This window comes from Megascapheus bottae, chromosome 1 (genome assembly GCF_031878675.1).
Source record: "Megascapheus bottae isolate mThoBot1 chromosome 1, mThoBot2.hap1, whole genome shotgun sequence".
Classification (NCBI taxonomy): Eukaryota; Metazoa; Chordata; class Mammalia; order Rodentia; family Geomyidae; genus Megascapheus; species Megascapheus bottae.
The window spans coordinates 4384330-4402500 of NC_143509.1; the positions used below are offsets into that span (position 1 = coordinate 4384330).

Genomic DNA, 18171 nt, shown 5'->3' on the forward strand with positions numbered 1-18171 from the left:
ACAGGTGTGAGCCACCACACCCAGCTTATTTGGGTAATTTTTTTGTGCCAGTCCTGGGGCTGGAACTCATGGTCTGAATGCTATCCTTGAGTTTCTTTTTTTTTATTTTTTTTATTGTAATTAGTAAAAGGGTTACATGATATTTGCCAGATAGAAGGTGCATTAATTCACATACATTGATACTCTTTCACATGTCTTGGTACCCATTTCCCTCCCCCCCCCATGCCCCACCAGCCTTGGTTTTTCCCCCTTCCCTATCAAATTTCAAATATCCAAATACTAATAAATTCAATATATCAGATAACAAAGTGAGATACTATACCAATATGGGATAACCAAGGAACAGCAAAGGAGATGAGAGACAACATAGTACATTAAGGACAACAATCATTCATTGTATGGCTTTTGTTTCAATATCCTGGAGGTCCTTTCAATTAGCTTCACATTATATGGCCTTATATATGGCCTTTTGCTCTATTGCAAATCTCTGCTATTAGAGCCCAAGGTTTCTACTGATTATGACGAATGAGGGAAACCATTGAGCCTAAGTTCCTTTGAGTCTGGCTTACTTCACTTAATTGGATTTTTTCTAAGTCTTTCCATTTCCTAATAAATGGGGCGATGTCATTCTTTCTGACAGCAGCATAGAATTCCATTGTGTACAAATACCACAACTTGTTGATCCACTCATCAACTGAGGGACATCTGGGTTGCTTCCATATCTTTGCTATGGTGAATAGTGCTGCAATGAATATTGTTGTGCTAGTGGATTTAGTATGCCCTTGTTTCTGGATAGTTGGGTAAATGCCAAGTAGTGGAATTGCTGGGTCATAGGGGAGTTCTATGTTTAGCCTTTTGAGGCACTTCCACACTGCTTTCCATAGTGGTTGAACGAGTTTGCACTCCCACCAACAGTGTAGTAGTGATCCCTCCTGGCCACATCCCCTCCAAGGTCTGTTGTCATTCGTTTTCCTGATCCTGGCCATTCTAACTGGAGTGAGGTGGAATCTTAGAGTTGTTTTGATTTGCATTTCTTTTATGACCAGAGATGTTGAGCATTTCTTCATGTGTCTATAGGCCATTTTTCTTTCTTCTTCAGAGAAGACTCTCTTTAAGTCTTTGGCCCATTTTTAATGGGATGGTTGTTACTTTGGAGGTTAGTTTTGGAGTGATTCAATTTTTTGAGTTGTTGATATATTTTAGATATGAGGCCTTTGTCCGTTGTTTGGTTGGTGAAGATCTTCTCCCACTCTGTAGGCTTCCTGACTAGTTTACTAGCTATGTCCTTTGCCATACAAAAGCTCTGCAGTTTAATGCAGTCCCACTTATCCAGCCTTTCTCTGATTTGTTGTGATTCTTGGTCCTTATTAAGAAAGTTTCGACCTGTGCCAAGGAGGCCTAGTGTATCTCCTATTCCTTCTTGTAGAGTTTTCAGTGTGTCAGCTTTTACCTCCAGGTCTTTGATCCATTTGGAGTTAGTTCTAGTGCAAGGTGACAAAGAGGGATCCAGCTTTAGTTTTCTGCAGGTGCTTAACCAGTTCTGCCAGCACAACTTGTTGAAGAGGCTGTCTTTCTTCCATTCTATTTTTTTGGCTCCCTTGTCAAAGATTAGGTGGCCATAGGTCTGTGGTTTAATATCTGGGTCCTCAGTTCTATTCCATTGGTCTTCAGACCTGTTCTTGTGCCAGTACCAAGCTGTTTCGAGAATTATTCCTCTGTAATAGAGTCTAAAGTTTGGAATTGAAATTCCTCCAGCGCTGTTCTTTCTGCTAAGAAGTGTTTTTGCTATACGGGGTCTTTTATTATTCCATATGAAATTTTGGATTGCCTCTTCTATTTCTTTAAAGAATGACATTGGAATGTTGATGGGTATTGCATTGAATTTGTAGATAGCTCTTGGCAAGATTGTCATTTTCACAATGTTGATTCTTCCAATCCAGGAGCATGGGAGGTTTTTCCATTTCCTTAGTTCTGTTTTAATTTCCTTTTTTAGGGTTTTAAAGTTTTCGTCAAAAAGGTCCTTTACATCCTTAGTTAAGCTAATTCCTAGGTACTTTATTTTCTTTGAGGCTGTTGTGAAAGGAGTTGCTTTCCTGATTATTGCCTCGTTCCTCTCACTGTTGGCATAAAGGAAGGCAGTTGATTTTTGAGGGTTTATTTTATAGCCTGCTACTCTTCCAAAGCTTTGAATCAGCTCAAGGAGCTTGGGAGTAGAGTCTATAGGATTCTTTAAATACAGAATCATGTCATCTGCAAAGAGGGATAGTTTTATTTCCTCTTTCCCTACTTGGATCCCCTTTATGCTTGCTTCTTGCCTTATTGCACTGCTTAGGAATTCTAGTACTATGTTAAAGAGTAGTGGGGAGAGTAGGCATCCTTGTCTCCTTCCTGATTTTAGAGGGAATGGCTTTAGATTTTCACCATTAAGTGTAATACTAGCAGTAGGTTTCTCATACACAGCCTTTATTACATTGAGGAATGTTCCATGGATTCCTAGTTTCTCCAGAGCTTTTAACATAAAGGGGTGTTGGATCTTGTCAAATGCCTTTTCCGCGTCTATTGAGACACTCATGTGATTTTTGTCCTTGCTCCTGTTGATGTGTTGAATTATATTAATTGATTTGCGTATGTTGAACCAGCTTTGCCTCCCTGTGATGAATCCAGTTTGATCATAGTGTATAATTTTTTTTGATGAGTTGTTGTAGACGGTTGGCCAGTATTTTGTTAAGAAGTTTTGCATTGATGTTCATCAAAGATATAGGTCTATAGTTCTCTTTCTTTGATGAATCTATGTCTGGTTTGGGGATGAGGGTTATACTGGCTTCATAGAATGAGTTTGGTAAGGAACCTTCATTTTCAATTTCGTTGAAGAGCTTGAGGAGTATTGGTGTGAGCTCTGCTTTGAAGACCTTGTAGAATTCAGCTGTGAATCCATCTGGCTCTGGGCTTTTCTTAGGTGGAAGTTCTCTAATTGCCATTTCTATTTCAGAGCTTGAAATAGGTCTGTTGAGTTGCCTTAGTTCTTCTTGGTTCAGTGTGGGTATGTTAATATTGGCTAGGAATTCATCCATTTCATCTAGATTCTCAAATTTGTTGGCGTAAAGATTTGAGAAGTATTCCCTCATGGCATTCTGGATCTTGGTAATTTTTGTCGTGATATTACCATTTTCATCTGCGATTTTGTTTATTTTGATATGCTCTCTTCTTTTTTTTTGGTAAGATTTGCTAAGGGCTTGTCAATTTTGTTAATTCTTTGAAAGAACCAACTCCTTGTTTTGTTGATTCTTTCTATAGTTTTTTTTGGATTCCAAATCATTTAATTCTGCTTTGATTTTAATTATTTGCTTTCTTCTACTGGGATTAGGGTTGGTTTGTTGTTCTTTTTGCAGGAGCTTTAGGTGAGACATTAGCTTGTTGGTTTGTAATTTTTCCAACTTGTTGTTGTAGGTCTCAGCGCTATAAATTTTCCTCTGAGTACTGCCTTTGCTGTGTCCCAAAGGAGTTGGTATTTTGTGTGCTCCTTACTGTTAAATTTCATAAACTGTTGGATTTCTGTTCTGATCTCTTCGGTGACCCATTGGTGATTCAACAATGTGTTGTTCAGTCTCCATGAGTTACAGGGTTTTCGTTGGTGGAGATGTGTGTTCAGTTCCAGTTTGATGCCTTTGTGGTCTGAGATGTGCATGGAATAATTTCAGTGTTTCTGAATCTGTCCAGGTTTGTTTTATGGCCTAAGATGTGATCTATTTTGGAAAATGTTCCATGTGCTGCTGAGAAAAACGTATATTGTGTTGTTGCTGGGTGGAATATTCTGCAGATGTCTGTTAGATCTAGTTGGTCTATATAGTTGTTCAGTTCTAAGGTTTCTCTGTTGACTTTTTGCCTTGTTGATCTGTCCATAGGTGAGAGTGGTGCGTTGAAGTCACCGACAATCGCTGTATTTCGATCTATGTATGGTTTCAGTGTAAGTAAAGTTTGCTTGATGAAGTTCGGAGCTCCGGGATTGGGTGTGTAAATATTTAGGATCGTTATGTCTTCCTGGAGGAAAGATCCCTTTAGTAGTATGTAGTAACCTTCTTTGTCTTTTCTTAGTAATTTTGGTTTGAAGTCTATTTTATCTGATATGAGGATGGCAACTCCAGCCTGTTTATGGGGGCCGTTAGTTTGATAGAGTTTATTCCAACCTCTCCCTTTCAAAAGATGCTTGTTTTTTTGGGTAAGATGTGTCTCTTGAAGACAGCAGAACGATGGCTCTTGCTTTTTGATCCAACTAGACAGCCTATGCCATTTAATTGGAGAGTTAAGTCCATTGATATTGAGAGTTAGGATTGAGAGATATTTATTAGGTCCTACCATTTTTAAAAGCTTTAATTTGGGCCTGTGTCTTGACAGTTCTTGTGGTCCTTAGGTGGTATGCTGTTTAGGTGCCATTTCTTTCCCTATATTGTATTTATTTTGGTTTTCTATGTATAGGACATCTTTCAGAATTCTCTGTAGTGTTGGTTTTGTTGCGACATATTGTTGCAGCTCTTCCCTGGAATGGAATGTTTTTATTGTTCCCTCAGTTATGAATGAGAGCTTAGCTGGGTTCAGTATTCTTGGTTGGTAGTTATTCGACTTAAGTGTATGACATATATGCTTGCAGTCACTTCTTGCTTGCATGGTCTCTGCTGAGTAATCTGGGGTTATTCTGATTGGTTTTCCTTTATAGGTTACTGAACCCTTTTCCCTGGCTGCCTTTAGGATCCTTTTTTTGGTTTCTACTGATCCAGTTCGGATTACGATGTGGCGGTGAGATGTTCTTTTCTGGTCAGGTCTGTTTGGGGTTCTAAAAGCTTCTTGTATCTGGATGGGTCTGCCCTTCTGGATATTTGGGAAATTCTCTGAGATGATTCCCTGAAGTATATTTCCCATACCATTGACCTCTTTCTCCATGCCCTCCTCAATACCAATTAGCCTTAAATTAGGCTTCCTAATTGTATCTTGGACCTCCTGAAGGGCTCTCTCATTATTCCTAAATTTGGATTGACTCATTTTCTGTTCTTTCTCTATAATAACTAAATTATCTTCAGCCCTGGAAATACTCTCCTCTGCATTATCTAACCTGCTATCAAAGCTATCTACTTTATTTTTCATCTCCCTTGCTTCTAATTGCTCATTTTTGATGCCTTGCATCTCTTCTTTTAGATCATGTATGGATTTCTTTAGCTCCTTGATTTCCATTTGAGTGGTTAGCTCAGTAGCTTTATTTTCTTTGAACATTTGCTGGAGTTCCGTCACCTTTTTATTTGTGGATTCTATGAATTCATCCATCTTTGTTTGAACAGCCTTTATTATGGCCTCCTTTATGGCTTATTCTTTTTTATTTATCACCTTGTTTATGGTTTCCTCTTGTTCAACTATTGCTTCCTCCCTTATCTCTTTCTTTATATTTTCACATTTTTCATTAATGATGTTTATCAATTGCATTTGCACAGCACTTGGAAGACTCTCCTCTAGGTTTGCCAGTGACTGTTCCATTGGCTGTTTACATTGGGTGGGGGAGGTGGGAGATGTTGTTTCTTGATTTGACATTTTTCCTGAGTTTCTTGTTCTGCCCATTTGAAAATGGGAGCAAGATTAATACTAAACACGATTATAGTTTTTCAGATATAACCAACCTAGACCTCTGTAGCTGGCAGACTCTAGATGTTCACAAGTTTTGATTGGTGTTATCACTCTTTCTTTTTGTGCAGTTACCGACTAGTCTAATTATTCACTGATAAGCGATTTATATCCAAAACAATAAGCCTCTCAATCCAATCTCTATTGTCTTTATGTCCCTCTGAGCCTAGAGAATGATTAAACACCTAGATATACAGTATTGCTCAACAGCCATCAAGTGTAGATCCATGCAGTATAAGGGTTGAAAGAGGAGCAGAGGTCCAGAGATAGAAAAATAGAATGAGAGAGGTCAGGGGGTAAGTAGGTAGAGTATTTGAGTGCAAAGTTTGGAAAGTATTAGAATAAAACTTATGTGTTGCTGCGCGACTAGCTCTTAGCCCAACCAGTGGCCTCACTGTGGACCATGGGATGGATCTGCGAGCTTCTGTCTGAGCGCGGTTGGCGGACGTTTTCCTGTGCTGCTTCCAGGGGCGGCCCCAAGCCAAGGGTCTGGGGATTGAGAGTTTCAGGAGCTCTCAGCAGGACCAGCAGGAGGCCCCTCTGTTCCCAGGGGCGGGGCCCAGCTGGGGATGTGGGCTCCAAGGGTGGAGCCACGCCTTTTTGGTTCTCAGAAGGGGAGCTTTGCTGCTGGTCGGCCCTTCAGATCCCTGCTGTGTTTCCACTGCTTTGTCAGAGTGTGTGACTGTGGGGGGGGTCCTCGGTGGTGTCTTGCTCAGGATTCCCAGCTGGAGGATGCCCAGCTCGAGAATTGAGGGGGGGCAGATGCTGGCTCCTATTTACCCGCACCCCCTACCCACTTTTGTAAGTCAGGGTCCCAAAGCTCTCCACTCTCCAGATTCAGTGGCCTGGGTGAGGAGCCTGGTGGGCGGGTGGGAGCTGGGACAGCTCCGCCTCCCCTGGTGGGGTGCTGAGTCTTAGGGTCCGCCCGCTTGTCAGTCTCCAGTCAGAGGGCTGGGGGTTGAGCCCGTTGGGCGGGTGGGAGATGGGGCAGCCCTGCCTCCCTTGGTGGGGTGCTGGGTCTTATGGGTAGCCCGCCTGTCAATCTCCAGTCAATGGCCTGAGGGAGGGGGCTGTTGAGGGGAGGGACAGGATTCTAAATTCCTTGCCCCCCTGCTCCCGCCAGTCTTTCTCGGGCGGGGTGTTGGGGTCTGAGTTAAGTTCTATTGCTTGGCACCCGCTCGGCTTTCCCAATGTGTTTGGGGACGCGCTGTATTACTCACGCCGCTGCGTCTGTCTGCGGGTGCTCCACGGTGGTGAGGAGTCTTTCACTCCCCTCGGGTCTCCACCTCTGCCTGTGTTCTGTGTCTGGGTTCCGCTGCTTGCTGTTCTGGTTCCGTGTCTGGGTTCTTCTGCTTCCGCCGTTCGCTGGCCCGGTTCTGTGCTGGTTTCTGCAGCCGTTGGGCTCCCAGCCTGGTGCACTCCACTGCCGCCGCTTTTCGTGGATTAGAGCCGGTGCCCGCCCCCGCTTTCCCTGCGTGGAGCCGGTGCCCGCTCAAGCCACTTTTCGCGGCTTGGTCCTACGCGGCTTTCCGCGGCTTTGGGCGAGATGTGGGGGAGGGGTCCTCGCGTTCCGAATTCTTTGAGAAAGTTGGATGTGAGCTTTATCTGGATTTCTTTTCCGGTTGAGTCCTCCGTTGCTTTTTGAGTTTGTTGTTGTGGATTTCTTTAGATAGTTGGCTCGTGGAACTCCCTGGTTCTCTCTTTTTGTCAGAGAAAGCTAGGCAGCGTCCCTATTGTCTCGGCGCCATCTTCCTTCTGTCGTATTCAAGACATTTCTTTGGCTAAATTATCCCGGAAGTGTTCAGAGGGTTTACAATATGGAATTGTATTGCTGCATGTTCTACCGTTGGCCTTGCATGTGGTCCTGTCACGTATGCACAGAATGGACAAACTTTGCTTAGGAAGAGCCTAAAATAGTGTTTTGGACACTTCTCCCCTTCATTGATGCTGCTGAGTCCACTGAGATTTGGATGCTTTGGACCAATTTGTGTAATTGTGTGAGCTCTGTGAATTGATAGTCCAAGACCATAGGAGAGACAATTATCAGACAGCTCCATAAATATGTCCAAGCTCGTGTCCTGCCTCTGGAATTTCTCCTGTATCTCCATATTCATAATGGATTAGGAGGCGTAGGCAGATCGCATTAGACTGCAGGCTTGGAGGGACCTTTTGATTTGTACTTGATAGTCATGACCCAAGAGAGAAGCAGCTCTGCCCAGTAAGTAGAGAGCACCACCATACTGGTCATGCCAGCATGCTTTCTCTAACTTTCCTTGTGACTGAGAGGTGGCCTTTCTTTTATTTATTTATTTTTTTTGCATTTTTTATTGTAATTAGTAAAAGGGTTACATGATATTTGCCAGATAGAAGGTGCATTAATTCACATACATTGATACCCTTTCACATGTCTTGGTACACATTTCCTCCCCCTCCCACACCCCCCAACGGTCTTGGTTTTCCCCCCTTCCCTATCAAATTTCAAATAACCGAATACAAATAAATTCAATATATCAGATAACAAAGTGAGATACTATAACAATATGAGATAACCAAGGGACAGCAAAGGAGATGAGAGACAACATAGTACATTAAGGACAACAATCATTCATTATATGGCTTTTGTTTTGATATCCTGGAGGTCCTTTCAATTAGCTTCATACTATATGGCCTTATGTATCAAGATTTTGCTCTATTACAGATCTCTGCTAGTAGAGCCCAAGGTTTCTACTGATTATGACGAATGAGGAAACCATTGAGCCTAAGTTCCTTTGAGTCTGGCTTACTTCACTTAATAGGATTTTTTCTAAGTCTTTCCATTTCCTAACAAATGGGGCTATGTCATTCTTTCTGACAGCAGCATAGAATTCCATTGTGTACAAATACCACAACTTGTTGATCCACTCATCAACTGAGGGACATCTGGGTGGCTTCCATATCTTTGCTATGGTGAATAGTGCTGCAATGAACATTGTTGTGCTAGTGGGTTTAGTATGTCCTTGTTTCTGGGTGGTTGGGTAAATGCCAAGTAGTGGAATTGCTGGGTCATAGGGGAGTTCTATGTTTAGCCTTTTGAGGCACTTCCACACTGCTTTCCATAGTGGTTGAACGAGTTTGCACTCCCACCAACAGTGTAGTAGTGATCCCTCCTGGCCACATCCCCTCCAAGGTCTGTTGTCATTCGATTTCCTGATCCTGGCCATTCTAACTGGAGTGAGGTGGAATCTTAGAGTTGTTTTGATTTGCATTTCTTTTATGACCAGAGATGTTGAGCATTTCTTCATGTGTCTATAGGCCATTTTTCTTTCTTCTTCAGAGAAGACTCTCTTTAAGTCTTTGGCCCATTTTTAATGGGATGGTTGTTACTTTGGAGGTTAGTTTTGGAGTGATTCAATTTTTTGAGTTGTTGATATATTTTAGATATGAGGCCTTTGTCCGTTGTTTGGTTGGTGAAGATCTTCTCCCACTCTGTAGGCTTCCTGACTAGTTTACTAGCTATGTCCTTTGCCATACAAAAGCTCTGCAGTTTAATGCAGTCCCACTTATCCAGCCTTTCTCTGATTTGTTGTGATTCTTGGTCCTTATTAAGAAAGTTTCGACCTGTGCCAAGGAGGCCTAGTGTATCTCCTATTCCTTCCTGTAGAGTTTTCAGTGTGTCAGCTTTTACCTCCAGGTCTTTGATCCATTTGGAGTTAGTTCTAGTGCAAGGTGACAAAGAGGGATCCAGCTTTAGTTTTCTGCAGGTGCTTAACCAGTTCTGCCAGCACAACTTGTTGAAGAGGCTGTCTTTCTTCCATTCTGTTTTTTGGCTCCCTTGTCAAAGATTAGGTGGCCATAGGTCTGTGGTTTAATATCTGGGTCCTCAGTTCTATTCCATTGGTCTTCAGACCTGTTCTTGTGCCAGTACCAAGCTGTTTCGAGAATTATTCCTCTGTAATAGAGTCTAAAGTTTGGAATTGAAATTCCTCCAGCGCTGTTCTTTCTGCTAAGAAGTGTTTTTGCTATACGGGGTCTTTTATTATTCCATATGAAATTTTGGATTGCCTCTTCTATTTCTTTAAAGAATGACATTGGAATGTTGATGGGTATTGCATTGAATTTGTAGATAGCTCTTGGCAAGATTGTCATTTTCACAATGTTGATTCTTCCAATCCAGGAGCATGGGAGGTTTTTCCATTTCCTTAGTTCTGTTTTAATTTCCTTTTTTAGGGTTTTAAAGTTTTCGTCAAAAAGGTCCTTTACATCCTTAGTTAAGCTAATTCCTAGGTACTTTATTTTCTTTGAGGCTGTTGTGAAAGGAGTTGCTTTCCTGATTATTGCCTCGTTCCTCTCACTGTTGGCATAAAGGAAGGCAGTTGATTTTTGAGGGTTTATTTTATAGCCTGCTACTCTTCCAAAGCTTTGAATCAGCTCAAGGAGCTTGGGAGTAGAGTCTATAGGATTCTTTAAATACAGAATCATGTCATCTGCAAAGAGGGATAGTTTTATTTCCTCTTTCCCTACTTGGATCCCCTTTATGCTTGCTTCTTGCCTTATTGCACTGCTTAGGAATTCTAGTACTATGTTAAAGAGTAGTGGGGAGAGTAGGCATCCTTGTCTCCTTCCTGATTTTAGAGGGAATGGCTTTAGATTTTCACCATTAAGTGTAATACTAGCAGTAGGTTTCTCATACACAGCCTTTATTACATTGAGGAATGTTCCATGGATTCCTAGTTTCTCCAGAGCTTTTAACATAAAGGGGTGTTGGATCTTGTCAAATGCCTTTTCCACGTCTATTGAGACACTCATGTGATTTTTGTCCTTGCTCCTGTTGATGTGTTGAATTATATTAATTGATTTGCGTATGTTGAACCAGCTTTGCCTCCCTGTGATGAATCCAGTTTGATCATAGTGTATAATTTTTTTTGATGAGTTGTTGTAGACGGTTGGCCAGTATTTTGTTAAGAAGTTTTGCATTGATGTTCATCAAAGATATAGGTCTATAGTTCTCTTTCTTTGATGAATCTATGTCTGGTTTGGGGATGAGGGTTATACTGGCTTCATAGAATGAGTTTGGTAAGGAACCTTCATTTTCAATTTCGTTGAAGAGCTTGAGGAGTATTGGTGTGAGCTCTGCTTTGAAGACCTTGTAGAATTCAGCTGTGAATCCATCTGGCTCTGGGCTTTTCTTAGGTGGAAGTTCTCTAATTGCCATTTCTATTTCAGAGCTTGAAATAGGTCTGTTGAGTTGCCTTAGTTCTTCTTGGTTCAGTGTGGGTATGTTAATATTGGCTAGGAATTCATCCATTTCATCTAGATTCTCAAATTTGTTGGCGTAAAGATTTGAGAAGTATTCCCTCATGGCATTCTGGATCTTGGTAATTTCTGTCGTGATATTACCATTTTCATCTGCGATTTTGTTTATTTCGATATGCTCTCTTCTTTTTTTTGGTAAGATTTGCTAAGGGCTTGTCAATTTTGTTAATTCTTTGAAAGAACCAACTCCTTGTTTTGTTGATTCTTTCTATAGTTTTTTTTGGATTCCAAATCATTTAATTCTGCTTTGATTTTAATTATTTGCTTTCTTCTACTGGGATTAGGGTTGGTTTGTTGTTCTTTTTGCAGGAGCTTTAGGTGAGACATTAGCTTGTTGGTTTGTAATTTTTCCAACTTGTTGTTGTAGGTCTCAGCGCTATAAATTTTCCTCTGAGTACTGCCTTTGCTGTGTCCCAAAGGAGTTGGTATTTTGTGTGCTCCTTACTGTTAAATTTCATAAACTGTTGGATTTCTGTTCTGATCTCTTCGGTGACCCATTGGTGATTCAACAATGTGTTGTTCAGTCTCCATGAGTTACAGGGTTTTCGTTGGTGGAGATGTGTGTTCAGTTCCAGTTTGATGCCTTTGTGGTCTGAGATGTGCATGGAATAATTTCAGTGTTTCTGAATCTGTCCAGGTTTGTTTTATGGCCTAAGATGTGATCTATTTTGGAAAATGTTCCATGTGCTGCTGAGAAAAACGTATATTGTGTTGTTGCTGGGTGGAATATTCTGCAGATGTCTGTTAGATCTAGTTGGTCTATATAGTTGTTCAGTTCTAAGGTTTCTCTGTTGACTTTTTGCCTTGTTGATCTGTCCATAGGTGAGAGTGGTGCGTTGAAGTCACCGACAATCGCTGTATTTCGATCTATGTATGGTTTCAGTGTAAGTAAAGTTTGCTTGATGAAGTTCGGAGCTCCGGGATTGGGTGTGTAAATATTTAGGATCGTTATGTCTTCCTGGAGGAAGGATCTCTTTAGTAGTATGTAGTAACCTTCTTTGTCTTTTCTTAGTAATTTTGGTTTGAAGTCTATTTTATCTGATATGAGGATGGCAACTCCAGCCTGTTTATGGGGGCCATTAGTTTGATAGAGTTTATTCCAACCTCTCCCTTTCAAAAGATGCTTGTTTTTTTGGGTAAGATGTGTCTCTTGAAGACAGCAGAACGATGGCTCTTGCTTTTTGATCCAACTAGACAGCCTATGCCGTTTAATTGGAGAGTTGAGTCCATTGATATTGAGAGTTAGGATTGAGAGATATTTATTAGGTCCTACCATTTTTAAAAGCTTTAATTTGGGCCTGTGTCTTGACAGTTCTTGTGGTCCTTAGGTGGTATGCTGTTTAGGTGCCATTTCTTTCCCTATATTGTATTTATTTTGGTTTTCTATGTATAGGACATCTTTCAGAATTCTCTGTAGTGTTGGTTTTGTTGCGACATATTGTTGCAGCTTTTCCCTGGAATGGAATGTTTTTATTGTTCCCTCAGTTATGAATGAGAGCTTAGCTGGGTTCAGTATTCTTGGTTGGTAGTTATTCGACTTAAGTGCATGACATATATGCTTGCAGTCACTTCTTGCTTGCATGGTCTCTGCTGAGTAATCTGGGGTTATTCTGATTGGTTTTCCTTTATAGGTTACTGAACCCTTTTCCCTGGCTGCCTTTAGGATCCTTTTTTTGGTTTCTACTGATCCAGTTCGGATTACGATGTGGCGGTGAGATGTTCTTTTCTGGTCAGGTCTGTTTGGGGTTCTAAAAGCTTCTTGTATCTGGATGGGTCTGCCCTTCTGGATATTTGGGAAATTCTCTGAGATGATTCCCTGAAGTATATTTCCCATACCATTGACCTCTTTCTCCATGCCCTCCTCAATACCAATTAGCCTTAAATTAGGCTTCCTAATTGTATCTTGGACCTCCTGAAGGGCTCTCTCATTATTCCTAAATTTGGATTGACTCATTTTCTGTTCTTTCTCTATAATAACTAAATTATCTTCAGCCCCGGAAATACTCTCCTCTGCATTATCTAACCTGCTATCAAAGCTATCTACTTTATTTTTCATCTCCCTTGCTTCTAATTGCTCATTTTTGATGCCTTGCATCTCTTCTTTTAAATCATGTATGGATTTCTTTAGCTCCTTGATTTCCATTTGAGTGGTTAGCTCAGTAGCTTTATTTTCTTTGAATATTTGCTGGAGTTCGGTCACCTTTTTATTTGTGGATTCTATGAATTTATCCATCTTTCTTTGAAAAACCTTTATTATGGCCTCCTTTATGGCTTATTCTTTTTTATTTATCACCTTGTTTATGGTTTCCTCTTGTTCAACTATTGCTTCCTCCCTTATCTCTTTCTTTATATTTTCACATTTTTCATTAATGATGTTTATCAATTGCATTTGTATAGCACTTGGAAGACTCTCCTCTAGGTTTGCCAGTGACTGTTCCATTGTCTGTTTACATTGGGTGGGGGATGTTGTTTCTTGATTTGACATTTTTTCCTGAGTTTCTTGTTCTGCCCATTTGAAACTGGGAGCAAGATTAATAGTAAACACAATTATAGTTTTTCAGATATAACCAACCTAGACCTCTGTAGCTGGCAGACACTAGATGTTCACAAGTTTTGATTGGTGTTACCACTCTTTCTTTTTGTGAAGTTACCAACCAGTCTAATACATCCACTGATAAGCGATTTATATCCAAAACAATAAGCCTCTCAATCCAATCTCTATTGTCTTTAAGAACCTCTGAGCCTAGAAAATAATTAAACACCTAGATATACAGTATTGCTCAACAGCCATCAAGGGTAGATCCATGCAGTATAAGGGCTGAAAGACGAACAGAGGTCCAGAGATAGAAAAATAGAATGAGAGAGGTCAGGGGAGGTTCAAGAGGATCAACGTAGGAGTGTAAGAATATTGTAGTAATGAAGAATAGGTATAGTGTAAGGATAACTGACCTAAGTTGGTGAGTAGGTAGTGTATTTGAGTACAAAGTTTGGAGAGTATTAGAATAAAACTTATATGTTGCTATACGAGTAGCTCTTAGCCCAACCAGTGGCCTCACAGTGGACCATGGAATGGATCTGCGAGCTTCCGTCTGAGCGCGGTTGGTGGACGTTTTCCTGTGCTGCTGCCAGGGGCGGCCCCAAACCAAGGGTCTGGGGATTGAGAGTTTCAGGAGCTCTCAGCAGGACCAGCAGGAGACCCCTCTCTTCCCAGGGGCGGGGCCCAGCTGGGGATGTGGGCTCCAAGGGCGGAGCCACGCCTTTTTGATTCTCAGAAGAGGAGCTTGGCTTCTGGTTGGCCCTTCAGATCCCTGCTGTGTTTCCACTGCTTTGTCAGAGTCTGTTACTGTGGGGGGCTCCTCAGTGCTGTCTTGCTCAGGATTCCCAGCTGGAGGATGCCCCGCTCAAGAATTGAGGGGGGGCAGATGCTGGCTTCTATTTTCCCGCACCCCCTACCCGCTGTTTTATGGCAGGGTCCCAGTGCCCTCCACTCTCCAGATCCGGTGGCCTGGGAGAGGAGCCTGATGGGCGGGTGGGAGCTGGGACAGCTCTGCCTCCCCTGGTGGGTTGCTGAGTCTTAGGGTCCGCCCACTTGTCAGTCTCCAGTCAGAGGGCTGGGGGTTGAGCCCTTTGGGCGGGTGGGAGTTGGGACAGCCCCTCCTCCCTTGGTGGGGTGCTGGGTCTTAGGTAGCCCACCTGTCAATCTCCAGTCACTGTCCTGAGGGAGGGGGCTGTTGAGGGAAGGGACAGGATTCTAAATTCCTTGCCCCCCTGCTCCTGCCAGTCTTTCTCGGGCGGGGTGGAGGGGTCTGATTTAAGTTCTATTGCTTGGCACCCGCTCTGCTTTCCCGATGTGTTTGGGGACTCACTGTATTACTCATACCTCTGCGTCTCTCTGCGGGTGATCCATGGTGGTGGGGAGTCTTTCACTCCCCTTGGGTCTCCGCTGCCACCTGTGTTCTGTGTCTGGGTTCCACTGCTTGCTGTTCTGGTTCCACATCTGGGTTCCGCTGCTTGTGCCGTTCGCTGGCCTGGTTCTGTGCTGGTTTCTGCAGCAGTTGGGCTCCCGGCATGGCGCCCTCCACTGCCGCCGCTTTTCGTGGCTTGGAGCCAGCGCCCGCTGGCGCTTTTCCGGCATGGAGCCGGCACCCACAGCCGCTTTTCGCGGCTTGGAGCCGGCGCCAGCTGGCGCTTTCTGAGGCTTTCGTGGCTTGGATCCGGCGACGAGAGGTGGGGGAGGGGTCCTCGTATTCCGAATTCTTTGAGAAAGTTGGATGTAAGCTTTATCTAGATTTCTTTTTCGGTTTGGGTCCTTCTCCGTTGCTTTATGAGTTTGTTGTTGTGGATTTCTTTAGGTAGTTGGCTCGTGGGAATCCCTGGTTCTCTCTTTTTGTGAGAAAGAGGTAGGCAGCGTCCCTATTGTCTCAGCGCCATCTTCCTTCTCTTCCCGAGGGGCCTTTATTTAGGGGAAACACAGCCTTGTATCCTTAACTAGAGAGTGGGACAATTGTAAGTATTTCACCATTTTGATGATAAGTAATCGGAAATGTGAAGGTTATGTCTTCTTTGGGGGAAGGTTATAGAATTAAGAGTTAAGATCTGAGTTAAGATCTATTTCGGTGTTTTGGTTGTGGTGTAGTCTGCAAAGTTATGTTATAAAATAGGGGTGAACACACCATTCTTAGGTAGGTTGTGTAAAAATGGTGAAAAAAAGCACAAAAGGGGACTCTTGAATCTCTCTTCCTGTCATTTTTTGACATAGAATATGCAGTTTTGGAAGGATGCCTTTGTAAAGATCTTAGAAAGCAGCCAATGGAAGCCTGAATGTTTCTAATATCTAGGAAGAAGATATTGATTTGTTTTCTTGAAAGAAAGGACCATCACTTTGAATTTACTGTAGAGAAGGCAATAGGCCAGATAGATGGCAGAACAGAAGGAATACAGCCACTAGATATAGACTTCCATTGTCCACATCCCTGGAAAGTCTTGCTAAGATATATATTTCTAAAATCCTGGAATTAACACACAGAGAGGCACCTATCATGTCTTGATTTATTAGACAAATGCAAAGAGTTAAAAAATGGAAACGAGAGGATTATCTTGTGTGATTGTTGTTCTAAATGTACTATGTTATTTCTCTTACCTTTTTTTCTGCCTTCATGGTTAATGTTATATTGTTACTGTTTCTGACTCTGTTACCTAGTATATTATATATATGTGTTTATTTGTTTATTTGAAATACTAAAGGGAAGGGGAGAAAATATCTGTATTTTTACTCCCAGTCCTGGTGGTTCACAAATTATGTTAGCTACACAGAAGACTGCATTCTGAGGATAGAGATTCAAAGCCAGCCTGAGCAGCAAAATCTGTGAGAGTCTGATCTCACAAAAAGTGAATTTGGGACTCAAGTGGAGGAATGTTACCCTTGGGCGTGAAAAACTCAGCAATATTGCCCAGGTCTAGATTTGAATTCCTAGGACTGGCACGCATGTATGCATGTATGCATGCACACATGCACACACATACACATGCGCGCGCGCACACACACACACACACACACACACACACACACACACACACACACACACACACACACACCAGAAATAAAACCAAAATAGAAATTAGAAAGTCCAGCAATGATAAATCTCCAGGGAGATTTTTATTTTCTAAAGTTTAACTATGTCAAATTAGATTTAGAACAGTCAGGCCTCTATATTTTACAAAGCCTTTGTAAATATCATATGTCTAGATTTTTTTCTCATTCAGTACCCACTACTTTACTATTTCCCTATGATAAAATAAAGCTTATATGACTTTATAGGTTGGATAAAAAGAAATTTCCTCATCTTTTTTTGTCATGGGGCTTGAACTCTGGGTCTGGGCACTGTTTCTGGGCTCTTCAGCTCAAGACTACCACCATACCCCTTTGCCTGGGTGCTGTCCCTGAGCTCTTCAGTTCAAGGCTATTGTTTTTCCCCTGGAGCCACAGTGCCACTTCCCGCTTTCTAGTGATTAATTGGAGATAAGAGTCTCACATTCTTTAGTGCCAGGGCTTTCTTTCAACCGTGATCCTCAGATCTCAGCCTCCTGAGTAGCTAGGATTGCAGGCATGAGCCACCATGACCAGCTTATGGATTTTTTAAAAAGAAGAGTCAGTAAAGGGCCAGGAGTTTGGTCTAGTGGTAGAGTGATTGCATAGCATGCATGAAGATCAGGATTGGAGTCCTCAGTACCACATACTTAGGAAAAGATAGAAGTGGTGCTGTGGCTCAAGTGGTAGAGCTCTAGCCTTGAGAAAGGCCAAGGCTAGTACTCACGCTCTGAGTTCAAGGGCCAGCACTGGTAAAGAAAAAGAATATTGTAATATTCTACCATAGTTTAGAATGAATACATAAAATGGAGTAATGAAAGAGAAGAAATCAAGGATGATTGGGGTTGTGACAACTAACAATATGATCGATGGGATATAGTCATGAACAATGAATACTTAAATTCAAAATGATTGAAGAATTCTGAGTTCCTCATTAATTATTGGTTTCATTATACATCAAGGTGTCTAATAAACATTAGGCTGAAGAATGAAACTCGCATCTCAGAATTTTATCTCTTGGGACTCTCAGATGACCCTGAGCTACAACCCACACTGTTTGGGCTGTTCCTGTCCATGTATCTGATCACAGTGCTCGGAAATCTGCTCATCATCCTGGCCGTCACTACTGACCCCCACCTCCACACTCCCATGTACTTCTTCCTCTCCATTCTGTCTTGGTCTGACATCTGCTTCACCTCCACCACTGTCCCCAAGATGCTGGTGGACATCTAGACTCACAGCAGAGCCATCTCCTTTGCAGGCTCCCTCACCCAGATGTCTGTTTTTCTCATTTTTGGTTGCATGGATGTTATGCTTCTGACTGCGATGGCCTATGACCGCTTTGTGGCCATCTGTCACCCTCTGAATTACCCTCTCATCATGAACCCTCATCTCTGTGTCTCCTTGGTTCTGCTGTCACTTTTTGCCAGCTTCTTGGAAGGAGAGGTGCATGTGTGGATGGCATTACAGATGACCGATTTCAAGGAATTGGAAATCCCAAGTTTCTTCTGTGACCCCTCTCAAGTCCTGGGTCTTTCCTGTAAGGTCACATTCACAAATGATTTTTTTAAATACATTTTGGTACCATATACGGTTTCCTTCCTATCTTAGGGATCCTTTTCTCTTAC

The 18171-nt window shown here is 42.2% G+C and overlaps 1 pseudogene; it reads left to right on the plus strand.

Annotated features, from left to right (window-relative positions):
• Positions 1 to 18171, plus strand: part of LOC150068066 (olfactory receptor 7E178-like) — a 29060-nt pseudogene that overhangs the window by 10610 nt on the left and 279 nt on the right.